The following is a 17,500-nucleotide window of genomic DNA, read 5'->3' on the forward strand; positions in this document are numbered from 1 at the left end:
CCAGTGGTCGCATTGTGTCCCGCGCACCGCTAAATCTTGCCTGCCGGGGACACCCTTCATCCATTGACGTCCAAAACACATCGGGCACTAATGTATGTATGTATGCCGCCGTGACGCCTGCTGCCCGCCCGCCCGTCCGTCCGTCCGCTCTGTTTGTTCACCTGGGCGCCATGGAGGGAGGGACAGAGGGAGGGAAGTAGGGTTTGCTGCTGCTGCTGCTGCTGCTGCTGCTGTTGCTGTTACTACTACTACTACTATGCTGCTTATGCTGTTAATGTTACTACTACTACTACTACTACTACTACTACTACTACTATGACAAGTATTATGACAGTTTCACATGTTTTACGTGAATGATGAACGAGAGAGAGAGAGAGAGAGAGAGAGAGAGAGAGAGAGAGAGAGAGAGAGAGAGAGAGAGAGAGAGAGAGACTTTATTCCCTTTTGTCTTTGTAATTTGTTACATAAATACAATTACTGAAATACCTCACATTTGCAGGAAGATTTGAAAGCAAGCATTAGTTATGGAAAAGAAATAAATAAATAAAATAAATAAATAAATAAATAAATAAATAAATAAATAAATAAAAATAATAAAAATTCAATAAGAAAGCTCAACACTAATCTAGTATGTGGTGTAAGTCACGTGTGGTCAATGCAGTCTGAGTACAATGCACGACCCTGGGAGAACATGCAGCAGCCGTCACCGTCACACAGGTAAAACGCTTCTGCTGATACACACTGGTCCTGCAATCGCAATATTTAACACGGAAGTAACGAAATAAGTATAAAGGTAAATGCGCAGCTACAAGGTTTCCTCACGATTATGATTTTGAAAAGTGTTAGATTACAAAAAATTCAGCTGGGAGACAAGTATAGCAACAAGACGAGGCACAATTGGAAGACGTCAGCTGGTGTGTGTACTGTTTGTGATATACTGCACCTGGACCCGCCCCTGACTGAGTACCAACCACGAAAAAGCTACAGGCACTCTGGTAACGAACAACACATAAACGATGTCCATAAAATGTGCAACAAGAATGCGCTAATGCACTGCACCCACTTAGGACAACGGATGCCTTTATATATACGTAGCAGAAATGTGAAGTGTGTGTGTTTGTGTGTGTATGTGTGTTGTGTTGTGTTGTGTTGTGTTGTGTTGTGTGGTGTGGTGTGGTGTGTGCATACGCGTCTGTGTAGGTATGTGTGTATGTGTACGCGCGCGCGGGCCATCAACCCAGCGGCACCGAGGCACAGCAGCAAATTGAGTGGGGCGTCAATATCCCGTCTCCCTCGGCAGCCACGGCGTCAGTCAGTACCCGCCGCAGCCCCTGGAGGGCGGCCCGACAGCCACCTCCCCGCGCCCCCCGCCCCTCCCCACGCCCCACACCAGCTCACAAAAACAGGCCACGAACCACAGACATATAAATAATACGCACAGAAGCACAGAGGTAAAAAGAAACAGATTAATACATAAGCACGTGTAAATATTGTATCAGGTTGATAGATGCATAAATCTCGACTGAGAAAAAGCAAATGCTCGCTTTACATGAGACGAAATAAGTTTATCTGACATTCAACGAAAAAAAAAAAAAACGAAAAAAAACGACATTTTATTAAACTGCCTTGTTCCCTGGAAAAAAAAATCCCATTTTCAGCTGGCAAACCTTGACAAGTGAGTTTTTTTCTGACACGGGATAAATCTATTTCCACCCCTCTGACAGGTGTATTAAAGGCAGGCGGCGGGCAAGTGGACGCGGCACTGTCATGTTCCGCGTGAGGCTCGTTCCTATCCTGCACAGGGCGCCCCTTTCATGCCGCGGCGCCGAGTGACCACCACAAGCCACGATATTACCTGTTGGCGTGGCGCGGCCTGGGGCATGGGAGGTGACTATTTCGCCACTAACAGGCTCATATTCTGAAACACTTCTGTGCCGTGCCTCCACTACATTGAAAGTGCGCTAGTTGAAGTCACGCGTTTTCAAGGCTGTTTTTCTTTCTTTCTTTTTCTTTTCATTGGTTGTAGTGACAGATTAACAAGATTTCAACCCGGCTAGAAACCCTCTGACCCTTTGAAAACAGTCGTGGTGAGAGAGCACAGCTTTTCAGAATACGGGCCTTATTGCACTACCAACACACACACACACACACACACACACACACACCTATGAACGCTCCTGCAAGCAACAACACGCGCACCGCCAGGCAGATAGTGTAACGTTGCAATTTGTACAGAAACGCACTGACAGAACACAGAGGACGTAACAACAACAACAACAATAATAATAATAATAATAATAATAATAATAATAATAATAATAATAATAATAATAATAATAATAATAATAATAATAATAACAACAAATCCCAGTAAAAACAAAGGAATTAACATGTCCTCAGACTAAAGGTAAGTAAATCTTCTCTAAGTAAAAACACTTGTGAATTAATATATGAATAATCCTCTCTCTCTCTCTCTCTCTCTCTCTCTCTCTCTCTCTCTCTCTCTCTCTCTCTCTCTCTCTCTCTCTCTCTCTCTCTATGAATAACGAAAGTAACGTATCCGATACAATGCTTCGTTATGATGTCTGTTCCGATGACACACATTTGCTTGTTCCTCCTCCTCCTCCTCCTTCTCCTCTTCTTTGTCTTCTTTTTCTTCTTCTTCCTCTTCTCCACCTCTTACTCCTCCTGCCTCTCTTCCTTGTTGTTGTTGTTATTGTTGTTACTGTAATCTTCGTACTCTTCTTTTCTTCCTACTCCTCCTCCTCCTCTTCATTCCCCTGCCCCTCCTCCTCCACCTTCTCCTCCTCATCCCCCTCCCCCTCCACCTCGTCCTCCTCCTCCTTCTCCTCCTCCTCCTGTCTCTCCACCTCCTCCTCCTGTCTCTCCACCTCCTCCTCCTTTTCCTCCACCTCCACCTCCACCTCCTCCTCCTCCTGGTTAGCGCGTTAAGGCAAGAGAAAGGATCCCGCCCAGCAAATCCTGCCCACATTTTCTCCCAATATGCAAAAGGGAGTTGCCGAGGAGTCCTGCTGACTTAATATCATAATAAAATACAGCTTAAAAAAAAGATATTATATATAAACCCATACACCACGTACCTACACTCCATGCCAACACACTGGGGGTAATAATAATAATAATAATAATAATAATAATAATAATAATAATAATAATAATAATAATAATAATAATAATAATAATAATTATAATAATAATAATAATAATCACAACAATGAAGCTATTTTGTGGGGCATGCTCTCTCTCTCTCTCTCTCTCTCTCTCTCTCTCTCTCTCTCTCTCTCTCTCTCTCTCTCTCTCTTATGCCATTGCTCAATCTGAATTTGATATAAGGAAAAATGAACGAAGAATTTATTGAAGGAGGAGGAGAAAGACACGTGAACTGGAAACTTTCCTTCAGAATTATAGAATGTTTAATCATGAAATGTAGAAGAATATTGATATAAAAAGTATAAATCAGGCGATAAAGTGCGTTTTTGTAGTCTATTTTTTTTAAGTGAAATACGGTAATTATTTGCGCACCACTTACAGAAACTCAAAAGAATATTATACGTGTCCTCAGTGGTTCTTCTTTAAATAAGCAATATATTCCTATCATCAGATCATTAAATAAGGCCTTGATTAAATTATTTACTCTCAAAAACAATGACTAAATTATCGCGTATTACAGTTTCCATCAACCTACACGCTACAGAAGAGGGGCTGATGGGGTTATACATATCTGAGAGTGTTAAATCACCTTTCATAAGCACGCACTGTAACGTCAACTGACTTGCAATCGCTGGAAACCTTTCTGGAGTTTAGTGATTTGGTGAAAAGAACAGAAAGAGGTTTGCACATCTGAAGTTTAGTTTCCTTCAAGACTCTTGGTGCTATGGTGCAATACAGTCTGATACGGTGGGAGGGTGGGGGGAGAAGAAAAGGGGACGGAGAGAAAAAGAAAGGGAGGGGTTAAGCCATATTTCTCTTTTTCTTCTTCTTTCTTCACCTTTTCTTCTTTCATCCTCCTCCTCCTCTTCCTCTTCATTTTACTACAGTTCTTTCTCAGTTGTTATTCTTTTTTTTTTCTCTCTCTCGTGTTTCTTTCCTCGTTATTTGATACTTTTTTTTTCTCTGTAACCTTCTTTTCTTGGTGTCTTTATCTCAGTCTAATAATTACTACTTCTTACATTAATTCTCCTTTAGTCTGTCATCCTCTCTCTCTCTCTCTCTCTCTCTCTCTCTCTCTCTCTCTCTCTCTCTCTCTCTCTCTCAAGACGCTCCACCCACAAAACATTTTCCCTTTAACTTTATCCTCTTCACATTCTCTCTCTCTCTCTCTCTCTCTCTCTCTCTCTCTCTCTCTCTCTCTCTCTCTCTCTCTCTCTCTCTCTCTCTCTCGCCCCGTAATTAATGGACGCTTCCCTATCCTTCATGCATTTTTATGTTATTGGGAAGGAGTTTCCGATTGGACACGGTGCGCTATGGCCGGCCAGGAGGAGGAGGAGGAGGAGGAGGAGGAGGAGGAGGAGGAGGGACGATTAATAAATATGAATGGAAATGAGGGGGCGTGGGTGAGTGTAAATCGCGACACAGGAGTGTTCTGCTCGACTTGGGGTCAATTTGAAGAGAGAGAGAGAGAGAGAGAGAGAGAGAGAGAGAGAGAGAGAGAGAGAGAGAGAGAGAAACAGCACCACCAGCAGGCAGGACTTAATAACAATAAGCGGGAATAAGTCATCTAATATTGTAGTTTCACCGGCGGGATAATCGTGGGTAATTGGCATGGTTCTCCCTAAGTGTCATTCTTTTTCCGGGAGTGATATTTCTCTTGCCCCGCTGCGCCCCGGAAGGAAGGACTGCCGGCTGGTGGTGGTGGTGGTGGTGGTGGTAGCGGTGGCTTGCAGGGTTCCTAAGCGTTCAGTAATTACAGTGCAGTCACCGTCAATAGTAGAATAACACATCACACTTAATTTCTCTGTGTTTAGCGCCTTCCCTGAGTCTTGGGCCCCTGGTCAGCTGAGAATAGAGTCCGTATTTTTAAACATTTCGTCGTCTTGTCGCTCCGAAGTCTGGTGGCCGCTAGTGGAAGTTACTGTGTGTTTTCAAGGGTGTTTTCGTGGTTCTAGTGGTAGTTTAATCGTTAATGGGAAAAAACACCTAAGTGAATTTGACGAATGAATTTTATGAGTGTATGCACCTCACTCTCACTCACTAAGACTCGCTCGCTAATTCCCTAATTTCCATTATTCATCCGTTCCTTCCTCACTCATTCATGTTTTATTTCTTTATTCAGTTTCAGCGTTCACTCGTATCCTAACTTTCACTCGCATTCTCAGCCTCTTACTCATACTCACTCACTAATACGCTGGCTCACTCTCTTACTCACGCACACTTATTGAGCCTTTCATTCAGCAGCCATTAACACGCAGCTCAGTTTCTCAGTCTCTCATTAAAACACTGACTCGTAAACAAACTTCACTCGCTCACTTTTCTCTTTCGACTTGTCATTTAACACGCTGCTTTTATAATACTCAATGACTCATACTTTACTCCTCAATACTTACTCAACACTACACTCGCTCACTCACTCGTACTTAAAGCCACTCAATAACACACTCACTCACCCACACTTTACCCACTCAATAAAACACACGTACTCAACGCCACACTCACTCACACACTAGCACACTCAGTCCCAATACTCAACACTCTTTTAACACGGCCGCTCAATCCTTCATCCTAAGCACATTCATTCACGTTCCCATCTCCCCCACTTCCCTCCTCCCCGTTCTTCCCTTGACTCCTCACTCACGTAGCACTCGGCGCCTTAGCAGTCAGGTGCGCGAGACAGACGAGTAAGTAATCCTAACATAATATCTTGGGAGCATATAATTGGGGAATTCTCACGTACACTACCTGGTAAATGCATGCAAACACTCCGTTAAAACACACACACACACACACACACACACACACACACACACACACACACACACACACACGAGCAATACAGAATTTCAGCAACCAATTCTTTGTGATGATAAAATTAATGTTATTTTTTATTCTCTCTCTCTCTCTCTCTCTCTCTCTCTCTCTCTCTCTCTCTCTCTCTCTCTCTCTCTCTCTCTCTCTCTACCATATCAGTAATGGCTGTGATGAAATACAAAGGAATAACTGATCACCAACGCTTGCTATCTCGTAACATTATGCTGTGGGGCCTATCCAATGCCCTCTGCGGTTCATTAACTGTACCTAAACACGCTATAAACCATTACTTCTCAATGCACAGCGAGTAACGAAGACACACGAATGCTCCCACCCTCCCATCACAACACTTACCACGCAGTTCAATACGTGACATAAGGAAGAAAACACTATCACATCCCTGACTCGTGATCGCCTTTCGCTATTGCATTACCGCCACCAAACCCACCGCGCAAAGACAAGCTGAGACGCGGCCACCACAGTCCCTGGCAGCGTTAGAATAGAATGAAAGTGTAAAAACAAGGGTAAATTATACTCTCTGGTGAACATAACAATACTGGTGAAGAGGAGGAGGAGGAGGAGGAGGAGGAGGAAAGGAAGGGGGCGGGGAAGGTGAGTGTTGGAGTGAGGGGCGGAGAAGGGCGGTGGGAGGAGGTAAGGTGAAGAGGAAGGATGGGAGGAAAAGACAATGCGAAACAAGATAACCAGAGAGAGAGAGAGAGAGAGAGAGAGAGAGAGAGAGAGAGAGAGAGAGAGAGAGAGAGAGAATGGAGGAGGTGTGAGCGACGAGACGAGAGAAGACGGCAGCAGACGAGCAAGGGAGAGAAGGAGAGGAGGAAGGCGAGAGTAGGGGCAGGGTGGGGATGGAGGGCGGGAGACCCAAGACAGAGAGAGAGAGAGAGAGAGAGAGAGAGAGAGAGAGAGAGAGAGAGAGAGAGAGAGAGAGAGAGAGAGAGAGAGAGAGAGGGGATGGGAAGACGGCAGGAGGGTCAAAGGAGGAGGGAGGGGGAGTGAGCGAAGACGAGAGAGGCGGTGAGCGAAAACCGTGGAGGGCTGAGGCGTGAGGGGCGCAAGAGCCAGTTGACGTTGGCTAACAAGGCCACCAGTGTAGCGGGCACCGGGGTGGTCTGGGGGGCGGTAAATCATTACGACGAGCCGCGAGGAGGGATGGAGGGAAGGAGGACGGGCGGGGGAGGAACGGAGGGACGGAAAGATGGGGCGGAAAAGCGAGTCGCGAGGAAGAAAGACAGAAGGAAAGAAAGAGAATGAGAAAAAGGGAAGGGAAGGGGGAAGGAAGTTGTGTTGTGTTGTATTGTGTTGTAGTAGTAGTAGTAGTAGTAGTAGTAGTAGTAGTAGTAGTAGTAGTAGTAGTTTATGGTGAATGAAGGCAAAGACATGACGAGAGAGAGAGAGAGAGAGAGAGAGAGAGAGAGAGAGAGAGAGAGAGAGAGAGAGAGAGAGAGAGAGAGAGAGAGAGAGAGAGAGAGAGAGAGAGAGAGGAATGTGGCAGTGATGTGATGACGGTTTAAAGGGGGAGAAAGGGGGAAGAGGTGAGGGGAGAACTGAACCGGTAGAGAGAGAGAGAGAGAGAGAGAAAGGGGGAAAAAAATGAGGCAGAAAAGCGTGTGGAAGGGAGTGAGTGATCGAGGAGGGAGGGAGGAAACGGAAAATGAGGAAAGTAAAGCAACTCGAAAGACAGGAGGGAGAGAAGGAAGGAAAAAAAAAACTGCCGACGGTGAGGAAAGAAAAGTGATGAGGAGAGACTGGAGGAAAAATGTGAGGGAGAAAGGAAGGAAGAAAAGGAAAAAGGAGATACAGTTGAATGGAGAAATATTTGTAGTTACGAAAATACAAGGAAAAAGGAAGATAAATTAAAAGAAAAAGGTATGGGAGAAAGAGAGAGGAAAGGAAATGAAAACAAAAAATAGTAAAAGAAAGAGAAAAATTATATGAATAAAAATTGCTGGATAAGGAAAGAAGGAAAAGCAAAAGAGCAAAAGACGTGAATACAAGGAAATAAAAGAAGAAAATACAGGAACAGGAAAAAGAAGACGACGACAAACTGTGAGGAGGAAAAAAGGAAAGAAAAATTAACACTGGGAAAAAAAGATACCCCACTGGAAGTCATTTATTCAAATTAGATAAAAAATAAAAAGCTGACAAAAAAAGACATTACGTTTGGGTGAATACAGGTGAAATTACACGTTTTCTGAGACAACTGCGTTTATCACCTGGAGAATGGTGGTGAGGCGGGCAGAGGTCTTTGTGATTTTGTTTGGCTTTGTGTGATGAAATTTCCTAAGGGTGGTTTTGGTGGTGGTAACAACAACAACAACAACAACAACAACAACAACAACAACAACAACAACAACAACAATAAAATGATAATAATAATAAGAAAGAAGAAGGAGAAAAATTTCATCCACCCATCCACACCAACCCACCTACTCATCCACACACACACACACACACACACACACAAACACACAAACACACCTTCCCTATCCCCCCACCACACACACATTTCCCTCACCCCCAGCTCCCCACACACGGAAGGCAACCAGTTCTCGCCCCGCAGCCCGGCAATCACAAGGCAAACACAACACGTCCTTACGGGAAGTGTTCGCTTAGCGCCGCTCGCAACTCTTTCACCCGCAGAATAACATTAATGCCAGGTAACACATAAGCGCCGGGCCGGTTGTTAGCATTACGTACCGTCTCTCCTATTATATTCTTCCACTCCATTCTTATCTTAGCGAGCGGTGTGCCCAAGGGGATCCCAAGGTGCGAGGGTAGAAGTCAGCTGTTTCCTCTGTGGCATAAAAAACACAGGATTGTATTAGTAATGCGGGTGCGTGCACTTTGACTAGCTCAGAATTTTATTGTATGCTTATAAAATTGAATGTATCCAGAATTAGTGTCAGATTTCTGGGAGGAGAGTAAGAGGAGGTACGGGAAAAGAAGTGAATGTTAGGAAAAGGTAAAAAAATATAAAGTGGACTGGTAAATTAAGCAGTTCAAGTGGAGTACAGTAAAGGAGACTTTATTATCACCTCACCGAGTGCCACACATTACTAGTGAAGGAGAGATAAGAGATATTGTGTGTAATGATTGATTGGAAAAGGATGATGATGATGATGATGATGATGATGGTGGTGATGATAATACTAATAATAATAGGTGGTACGATTGTCAGGAAAAAAAAAAAGAAGTAACGAAAGTACCGATTGTCTGAATAAAAATAAAACTACCTAGCGATTGTGTAAGTGAAAATGAAAATAACAACTGAATACAAAATCAATAATAATGTGTGTTGCGATTACATGAACAAATACAACAATACAACATGTAGCGATAATCTCAATAAAAAAGTAACAATACTGGGTTTAGCAAAGGTCAGAAAAATAAAAATACTTAACAACACTTACCACTTGAACCTGTGACGTGAAAAAAACAAGACCACAATAACTATCACTCCTTCTTTTTCCCTTGAAAGGCGAAAAGAAAGAAAAATACAGGAAGTGCTGAAAAGAAGAAAGAGGAAAACACGCTGTATCTCCTCCCCCAATAAAAAGAGAGAGAAAAAAAAAAAAAAGATCGAAAGAGTTAATAAGACAATCGGTGGCTAATGGTAAGGTGGCGGGAAGCTCCAGTCACTTCTAACAAAGGTCTGAGAGTCTGAGTGGCGGGGATTGGTGAACACAGGAAGGCGACACATTGCAGGATTTACCGTTGAGGAGGGTGAAAGACTCAAGACACTTATGAACTCTTCTGCTGGTACGATGGGCACAATAAGGAAGTCAGGAAGATGTACGCCAGTGAAGTCTGCCAGCCGTATGCAAATAAGTGTTCAGCGAGGCCAGACAGAATCCAGAGGCGGAGCAGCGGTCTTTCTGGAGCGCTGCTTTATGCACTGTGCCCTGTCCTCATTAAGAAAATTCATTGCAAATTAAATAAACACACAACACGACAAGCTGTATTTTCATAAACCCTGAAGCTTGTTTTGCTGTTTATCTGTTGACAAAATTAGGAGAATATACGCGGAAAACTAGTAGTGTGTGATTCACATGAGAATTTTATGTATATTTGAAGACGTCAAGGCCAAAACAGTTATATCGGTAACAGTTAACACGCACACTGTTGCACGCATGTGAAATAAGTGTAATAAATAAACTGATTTGAGAAGTGATGCAATATCCTAAATGTTCCTCACCGCTTTTAACAATGCAAACACTTTATTCACAATTCACGAACATAAAATCTAGAGAATATAAAATTTTCGACTTAATATTCGAGAATGACTCTTAAATAAACAGGAAAATAACTTAGAACAGATTGAGGCATCACATTATTAAGAGGAATGTAATACCTGAGAACAGCTAACTATTATAAAATACACGCCCGATGAGTTGATGAAAATTAATATTACCTTTTCTCCTTCATGCAAAACCCGTGCGTCAATCTGTAATGCATGGCGGTTACCTAAGAGAAGGAACACTTTCTCACGCACGAGGGAGGAGGCAGACCACAGGAAAGAAAAGAAAAAAAATCATAAAAAAACCGTTCTCTCCCTCCAAAAATAATAAAAAAATAAATAAAAATAAATAAATAAATAAAGGAAAGAACACCCAAAGGAAGCACCAATTTTCAGCCTCAGAACAGGCGCTCCCTTTCCCTTGACCACGCTCACGGAAACCCACTACGAAAACTTCTGGAACACACGAACTGCAAACGACGGAGGAAGTTAAAAGAAATGATTGCAGTGAAGATGATGATGATAATGACACGATGATGGCGATGCGATGAACGATGATCATGATGCAGTACCTCCCTCCCACACACACACACACACACACACACACACACACACACACACACACAGGATGGGAGGCTTAAGGGATAATACAGTGTTGATACGGCCGTCAGTGGCTCGGGCTGGCGACAGGTGACTCAGCTTCTACCATCTGTCTATGAGTCCGCACTGACACGTTTAATCTGTAGTTGTTTTCGCTTTTTTGTGTATACCCCCTCTCTCTCTCTCTCTCTCTCTCTCTCTCTCTCTCTCTCTCTCTCTCTCTCTCTCTCTCTCTCTCTCTCTCTCTCTCTCTCATACTCCATTAAAACCTAATTTGTATCACCTACTTAAGTTTGTGATTCTTATTTATCTTGATTAAAATTCTCAGCAGTAATGGCGATTTACTGTCTGGTGTTTTTGTATAATTCCTTGGCAGGTTTTCCTACTCTCTCTCTCTCTCTCTCTCTCTCTCTCTCTCTCTCTCTCTCTCTCTCTCTCTCTCTCTCTCTCTCTCTCTCTCTCTCTCTCTCTCTCTCTCTCTCTCTCTCTCTCTCTCTGTGTGTGTGTGTGTGTGTGTGTGTGTGTGTGTGTGTGTGTGTGTGTGTGTGTGTGTGTGTGTGTGTGTGTGTGTGTGTGTGTGTGTGTGTGTGTGTGTGTGTGTGTGTGTGTGTGTGTGTGTGGTATTCAAACAATAGGAGGAAAAGAATGTGAACAGTAAGTGAATTTGAGAGAGAGAGAGAGAGAGAGAGAGAGAGAGAGAGAGAGAGAGAGAGAGAGAGAGAGAGAGAGAGAGAGAGAGAGAGAGAGAGAGAGAGAGAGAGAGAGAGAGAGAGAGAGAGAGAGAGACTGACTCAGGTGCACATCATGTTGACAGAGAAATTAATGACTGCCATCAACAACATGAGAGAGTCGTGACACACCATATGTTTTATATCACAACAACATTACGGTTACGGCAGCTGTTGTTGTTGTTTTGTAGCAGTAGCGGTGGTGGTGGTGGTGGTGGTCGTGGTGGTGGTGGTGGTCGTGATGGTGGTGGTGGTCGTGTTGGTGGTGGTGACAAATATTTATACTCTTGTTATAGTTATTGGTTAGTTTCAGTATATTAGTCAAAGTTACAGTGCTTTTTCTTTACCTATATATGAACGTAAGGGAAGCTGCAAGAAGCCAGTAGGCCTACATATGGCAGTCCCTGTATAAAACGAACCTATCTACATCCGCCTATCATCCTTATCCATATATTTGTGTAATCTTTTAAAGTTCCTGATTGACTCGGCACCAAAAACCTGATTACTGAGTCTATTCCAGTCACCTGCCACTCTATATGAGATTCAGTATCTTCTTATCCCTCTTAAATATAACTTTATCAAACTTAAAACACCTGCTTCGAGATACAGTCGTCACACCTGAAGATGCAAAACTCAACCCACTCACAAAACTACAAAATACAATCCACTAGCAAGACCACATCAATCTCTAGTTGCTCAAGTATCAAGACACCTTTGCATCTAAAAACCAACATTTTTTTCTTCCCTCCCTGTTTTTTAACTTTACAGAAATGGCAAGTAATTCCTTTTCCCCCTCATTTCAGTCTCCTTGATACATGAAATAAAAACAAAGTAACCAAACTCTTCCCACCCACCTGGCCAATACCGCGGCTGACAGGCAGGAAGTGCAAGTAAATGGGAATGAATCTATTAATGTCCAGCTATAAAGACAGACACACACCTGCGGACCATTACTAAGGTGTTATAAGGGAAGGCTGGTCTTACCGGCAAAATATTCTCAGCATACAGGAATTGAAGTTTATATTACACTAAGGCGAGGCGGAATTCCATGTTTGTATTAAAAGAATGAAAGAAAAAAATTGTAATTCTGTCTGCAGTTCTTGTGATGAGTTGCTGGTTAGTCACTAGTTAGTTGTCAGTAAGCCTAAAGGTTTAGACTGCAGGTTAGTCTTATAGCGAGATCAGTATTACAAAACGAGGTCAACAGGATCTCATAGTGGTATTAAGGAATGCTTGCTGTGATGACACGTTAACCCTTTCACTGCCGGACAAACTTTCTCCTTTACCGTCCTATAACATTTTTGACACTATTTTTATGAAAGGCTCTCGTGAATTTTTTCTGCCGCGTAAAAACACAAAACTTACCTTTCGTTTTCCCTCTTCCCTCTCCTGCGTTCCATTGCAAAGAGTTTTTTACAGTGCTACGAGAGACAAGGAGGGACGATCACAGCAACTAAAGGACTGAAGGTTAATGTTACTGCTGAGTAGGTATTAAGAGGAGTTATCCCTAAGAATCCACGTGGCCTCTTGAACCTTACTGAAAGAAAACATTGTAAGTCTGAATTGTATGAAACTGGAGACTTTTACACCTAGGATTTTACTAGACACAATACTAAACTCTTCAAATTTAATAAACAAAATCATCTAATCTCCTCCAACAAAGATTACGAACAGGACAACTGGTTCGTGTGCAAATCTTACCCTCGAGGAACTAAACGATATATCATGTTCATTTCTAGCTTGTAACTGGATCCTGAACTGCTCTCGTAAGGCTTGGTATTCCTCAAATCATTCTTCAATTAGAGACAACCTTCCGAGAGCAGCTTAGGATTTAATAGAAGGCTAGAGTTGAATGGAAATGAACAGAATCTAGGACAAGTCAAGATTCTACGCGTGTCACGGTTAGATATCAGGAGAGCGCCTACCGAAAGCAGCTTAGGGTTCAACTGAAAGTACAAGGCAAGATTCGGCGCGTGTGAAGGTCAGATAGCGAGAAAATGCGTCGTGGAAGTGTTTCATACAGGGACTGCCACGTGTAAGCCTGGTCGCTTCTTGCAGCTTCCCTTATTTCTTATGTTCTTATGTTCTTATGTTATAGGTTAGCTAAGGGGTGAAATGTGCTGAGTAAATGCTGAATGAACTTACTTTGCTGCTGTCAGTAATTAGCCGGGTTCTCAAGAGTGCTTCTCCTTTCAGTGACGTAGAAATCTTGTTAACTTGTCACTTGAAACATAAAAGCACCCTTGAAGATTTTAGGACAAGGCAAATTCATTGGAGGTATATGAAAAAAAAGTCGTATCATTAAGAATGCCACGTGGGGATAGTGAGATAATGTATAACGTAGAAATCTTGCTGATCTGTCACTTGAACTATAAAAAACACATTAAAAATTCAATGGTTATATATAAATAAAAAAATAATAAAAAGCCGTATTATAAGGAATGTCTCGGGGAATGGTGACTCGGGGAATGGTGAAGTAATGTCCTGGCTGGCTGGCTGTGTGTGGACAGGTATATTTCACCAGCCAGTATTGGATGGGGCAAGTTTGCAGGTGTCCATCTGGCGCGTGACCAGCGAGTTGTGTAAGAAGTGTGTAGCATCAGTGCAATGTGGAATATTCGAGTGTAGGAATGACAGAGTGTTGCATAAATCGATACGTATGCAAATCCTTCTCTCTCTCTCTCTCTCTCTCTCTCTCTCTCTCTCTCTCTCTCTCTCTCTCTCTCTCTCTCTCTCTCTCTCTCTCTCTCTCTCTCTCTGCAGCCTGAAGACACACATGGACATTGCATAAGACTTAGAAATAAAAAAAATAATGATAAAGCACATAATCACAGAGAGAGAGAGAGAGAGAGAGAGAGAGAGAGAGAGAGAGAGAGAGAGAGAGAGAGAGAGAGAGAGAGAGAGAGAGAGAGAGAGAGAGAGAGAGAGAGAGACTTGTGGGAATGGATTGAAAATATCAGAGATGCAAAAAAAGGATAGGAATAAGGAAGAGGAGGAGATAGAAAACAACAACAACAACAACAACAACAACAACAACAACAACAACAACAACAAAAACAAAAACAACAACCAAAAAGACAAGAAGGAGGAAGATGAGAGAGGAACCCGTGGAGAGCCGTGACTGCGCACATGAGGAAAAGAGGAGGAGGAGGAGAAGGAGGAGACCAGTGCACGTTGACACCCATACACCTTGCGGTCCCTAGAGGCGTCAATGGGCTGGCTGGAGGAAAGGTCACGCGGCAAGTGTTGTGCGCCAGGTAACATGACACCCACGGCCGCACAGGAGTTCCCGCGTCCCATAAACACCCAGAGTAGAAGGTTGGGAAGGGGGGCACTGTTTGTTCCTAGATGAGATGGCACCGCCTTGCATCCTGGTGTGTTGGCGCCCTTCTCTTCTCCCCGCTTCTTCTTCTTATTATCCCGTGTCTTCTTTCTCTCCTCTGATTTTAATTTTGGTTTTCTTAATTATTATTCTTCTTTTGTTCTATTTCGTTCTCCTTTATCACCTCTTCGTGTGTTTTCTTCTGTTTATTTGATATCCTGTTATTTACTCGTATCTTTCTTCGTTTCACTTCTCCATTTCGTTGTTGTTCTGCATCAATTCGTCCTTAAACTCAAATTGGATTAATTTCTTTTGAATCTTCTTATTTTCCTCCTCCTCCTCCAGCGAATCCCGATGTTTAGACTCAGATGGTGAATATAATGGTGGTTATGAGAGAGAGAGAGAGAGAGAGAGAGAGAGAGAGAGAGAGAGAGAGAGAGAGAGAGAGAGAGAGAGAGAGAGAGAGAGAGAGAGAGAGAGAGAGAGAGAGAGAGAGAGAGAGAGAGAGAGACTATGGGTATTAAAGATTAGCTATAATCGCTTGCATTTGTGTATTTGTAAGTCAACCCCTTCACTTATTAGACATTCATTAGTTCAGTCATTCTTAAACACGATGAAGACATTATTATAAAGGCCATAAACATGATTAGCCGGCTTTTCATCATTACTTTCCCTACTGACGATGCAGAATTGTCACTAATTATCTCCAAAATCACAAAATCACCTTCGAAAACTCCAATAACAGTCATTAAACCTCCATGGAAGGTGTGAGGAGGCGACACAGAGACGTCTGAGGGTGCGGCCCAAGGGTAAACGAAGGAGGTCGAAATGTCATGATCCCACAACAGGTGATACGCTTGTTAAGAGGGAAAATGCTTGGTCAGTAACGCCAGGAAGATAATACCAGAGGATGCAGTAAGGACCCTCTCACTCAATTCACTCACTGGTTGAACGTGTGTGTGGCTGCGCTGACGTGTAAAACTGAAATGTACACTGGCTGTTTCTTCTAACGTGTGGAGGTGACTTGCAGAGGGGACAAAGAAAAAAAAATAAATAAATAAATAAAAAATAAGAGGGGGAAAGAATAAAGTAAAATAAAAGGGCTTTGTTCAACTTGTCGCTCCTAAAAAAAAAAAAAATAATAATAATAATAATAATAATAATAAAAAGTAAAAGAAATGATATGGAAATTAATGTGATAGATAGATAAATAGATAAATAAATAAATAAATAAATAAATAAATAAGTAAATAAGTAAATAAATAAACTCAAACTCGGGCAATTTAGTCCTCGAGGTATCAGATATTTTTTATGTTAACTCTCTCTCTCTCTCTCTCTCTCTCTCTCTCTCTCTCTCTCTCTCTCTCTCTCTCTCTCTCTCTCTCTCTCTCTCTCTCTCTCTCTCTCTCTGTGTGTGTTGGGTCATGGTGATGGATGACATTGGTGGTGGTGGTGGTGGTGGTGACGATACATAATAACTAATTAAATATAGTACTTTTGAAACTATGAAAGAAAGGATTGATTTCTGCCAAAGCAAGAACAAGATCAACAATAACAACAACAACAACAACAACAACAACGACAACAACAACAACAACAACAACAACAACAACAACAACAACAACAATTCCCCTACACACGATAAGACTGCGAAGAACATATATTTTTTTCACATTTTCTTTATCTTTTATTCTTACAAAGGGGGAAACAGTAAGAAGATGAAGCCACACCTGCAGCACACAACACTACACACACGCCATTCAGTTCAGGTTCCGCTGCTCCATTCACTGTCGGTAGTACGCACAGAAATAATAATAATAATAATAATAATAATAATAATAATAATAATAATAATAATAATAATAATAATAATAATAATAATAATAATACCTAATAATCTCTTAATACCCAGAATGAGACGTGGGAGAGCGACGTGTTTACTCTCTCTCTCTCTCTCTCTCTCTCTCTCTCTCTCTCTCTCTCTCTCTCTCTCTCTCTCTCAATCAATCAACCTACGTGTCAATCTACCTATCTATCCATCTATCTATCTATTTATCTGTCCATCTATCAATGTATTAATCGGTCTATCTACTTATCTATCTATCTTTGAAGCACTTGGTCCCAGTAGCTAACACACGCCATCCAAATGTACAGCGTCAATTCACCTTTATCACCACAAATCAGCCAGAAACAGCCCCATGTATCACCAACACCCAAAGCTACACCAAAAAGAGCACATGACAGCGATAAAGACAGGGAGTAACAGCCGCACCCACACAAAGGCTGCTTCTTTTGATTTATGAACGAACTTTTTTGTTTTTTTCAGCAGTAACACGTGAAAATAACTGTGGGAGGATGGATAAAAAAAAAAAAAAAACTTGTAGCGAGCATTATACACCTCTTTGCTATTTGCGTTCCTCAAGGTACAATCACGGCCAAAACTTTGTTTACATGCGGTTTTCTTTTCCATTAATTTAACAGTTTCCTCTCAGCCGTAATCCTCCGGTGTGCTGCCTTATCACCTTGCAAAACATGAGAAGTGAAGAGTTCCAAGGAGTGCAGAGGACGTGAGACTGAAGGAACTGAAGTGGAAGTAAGTGTCAAGTTACA

At 42.3% G+C, this 17,500-nt stretch overlaps 1 long non-coding RNA gene across 1 annotated transcript in view; it reads right to left on the bottom strand.

The window, feature by feature from the left end:
• LOC135111161 (uncharacterized) overlaps positions 1-17,500 on the bottom strand; it is a 220,426-nt gene that overhangs the window by 178,124 nt on the left and 24,802 nt on the right. The window contains exon 2 of the long non-coding RNA XR_010273577.1: positions 8,701-8,797. This is a non-coding gene — a long non-coding RNA (uncharacterized LOC135111161). The remainder of the gene's footprint in view (positions 1-8,700; positions 8,798-17,500) is intronic.

Source organism: Scylla paramamosain, chromosome 21 (assembly GCF_035594125.1).
Source record: "Scylla paramamosain isolate STU-SP2022 chromosome 21, ASM3559412v1, whole genome shotgun sequence".
NCBI lineage: Eukaryota > Metazoa > Arthropoda > Malacostraca > Decapoda > Portunidae > Scylla > Scylla paramamosain.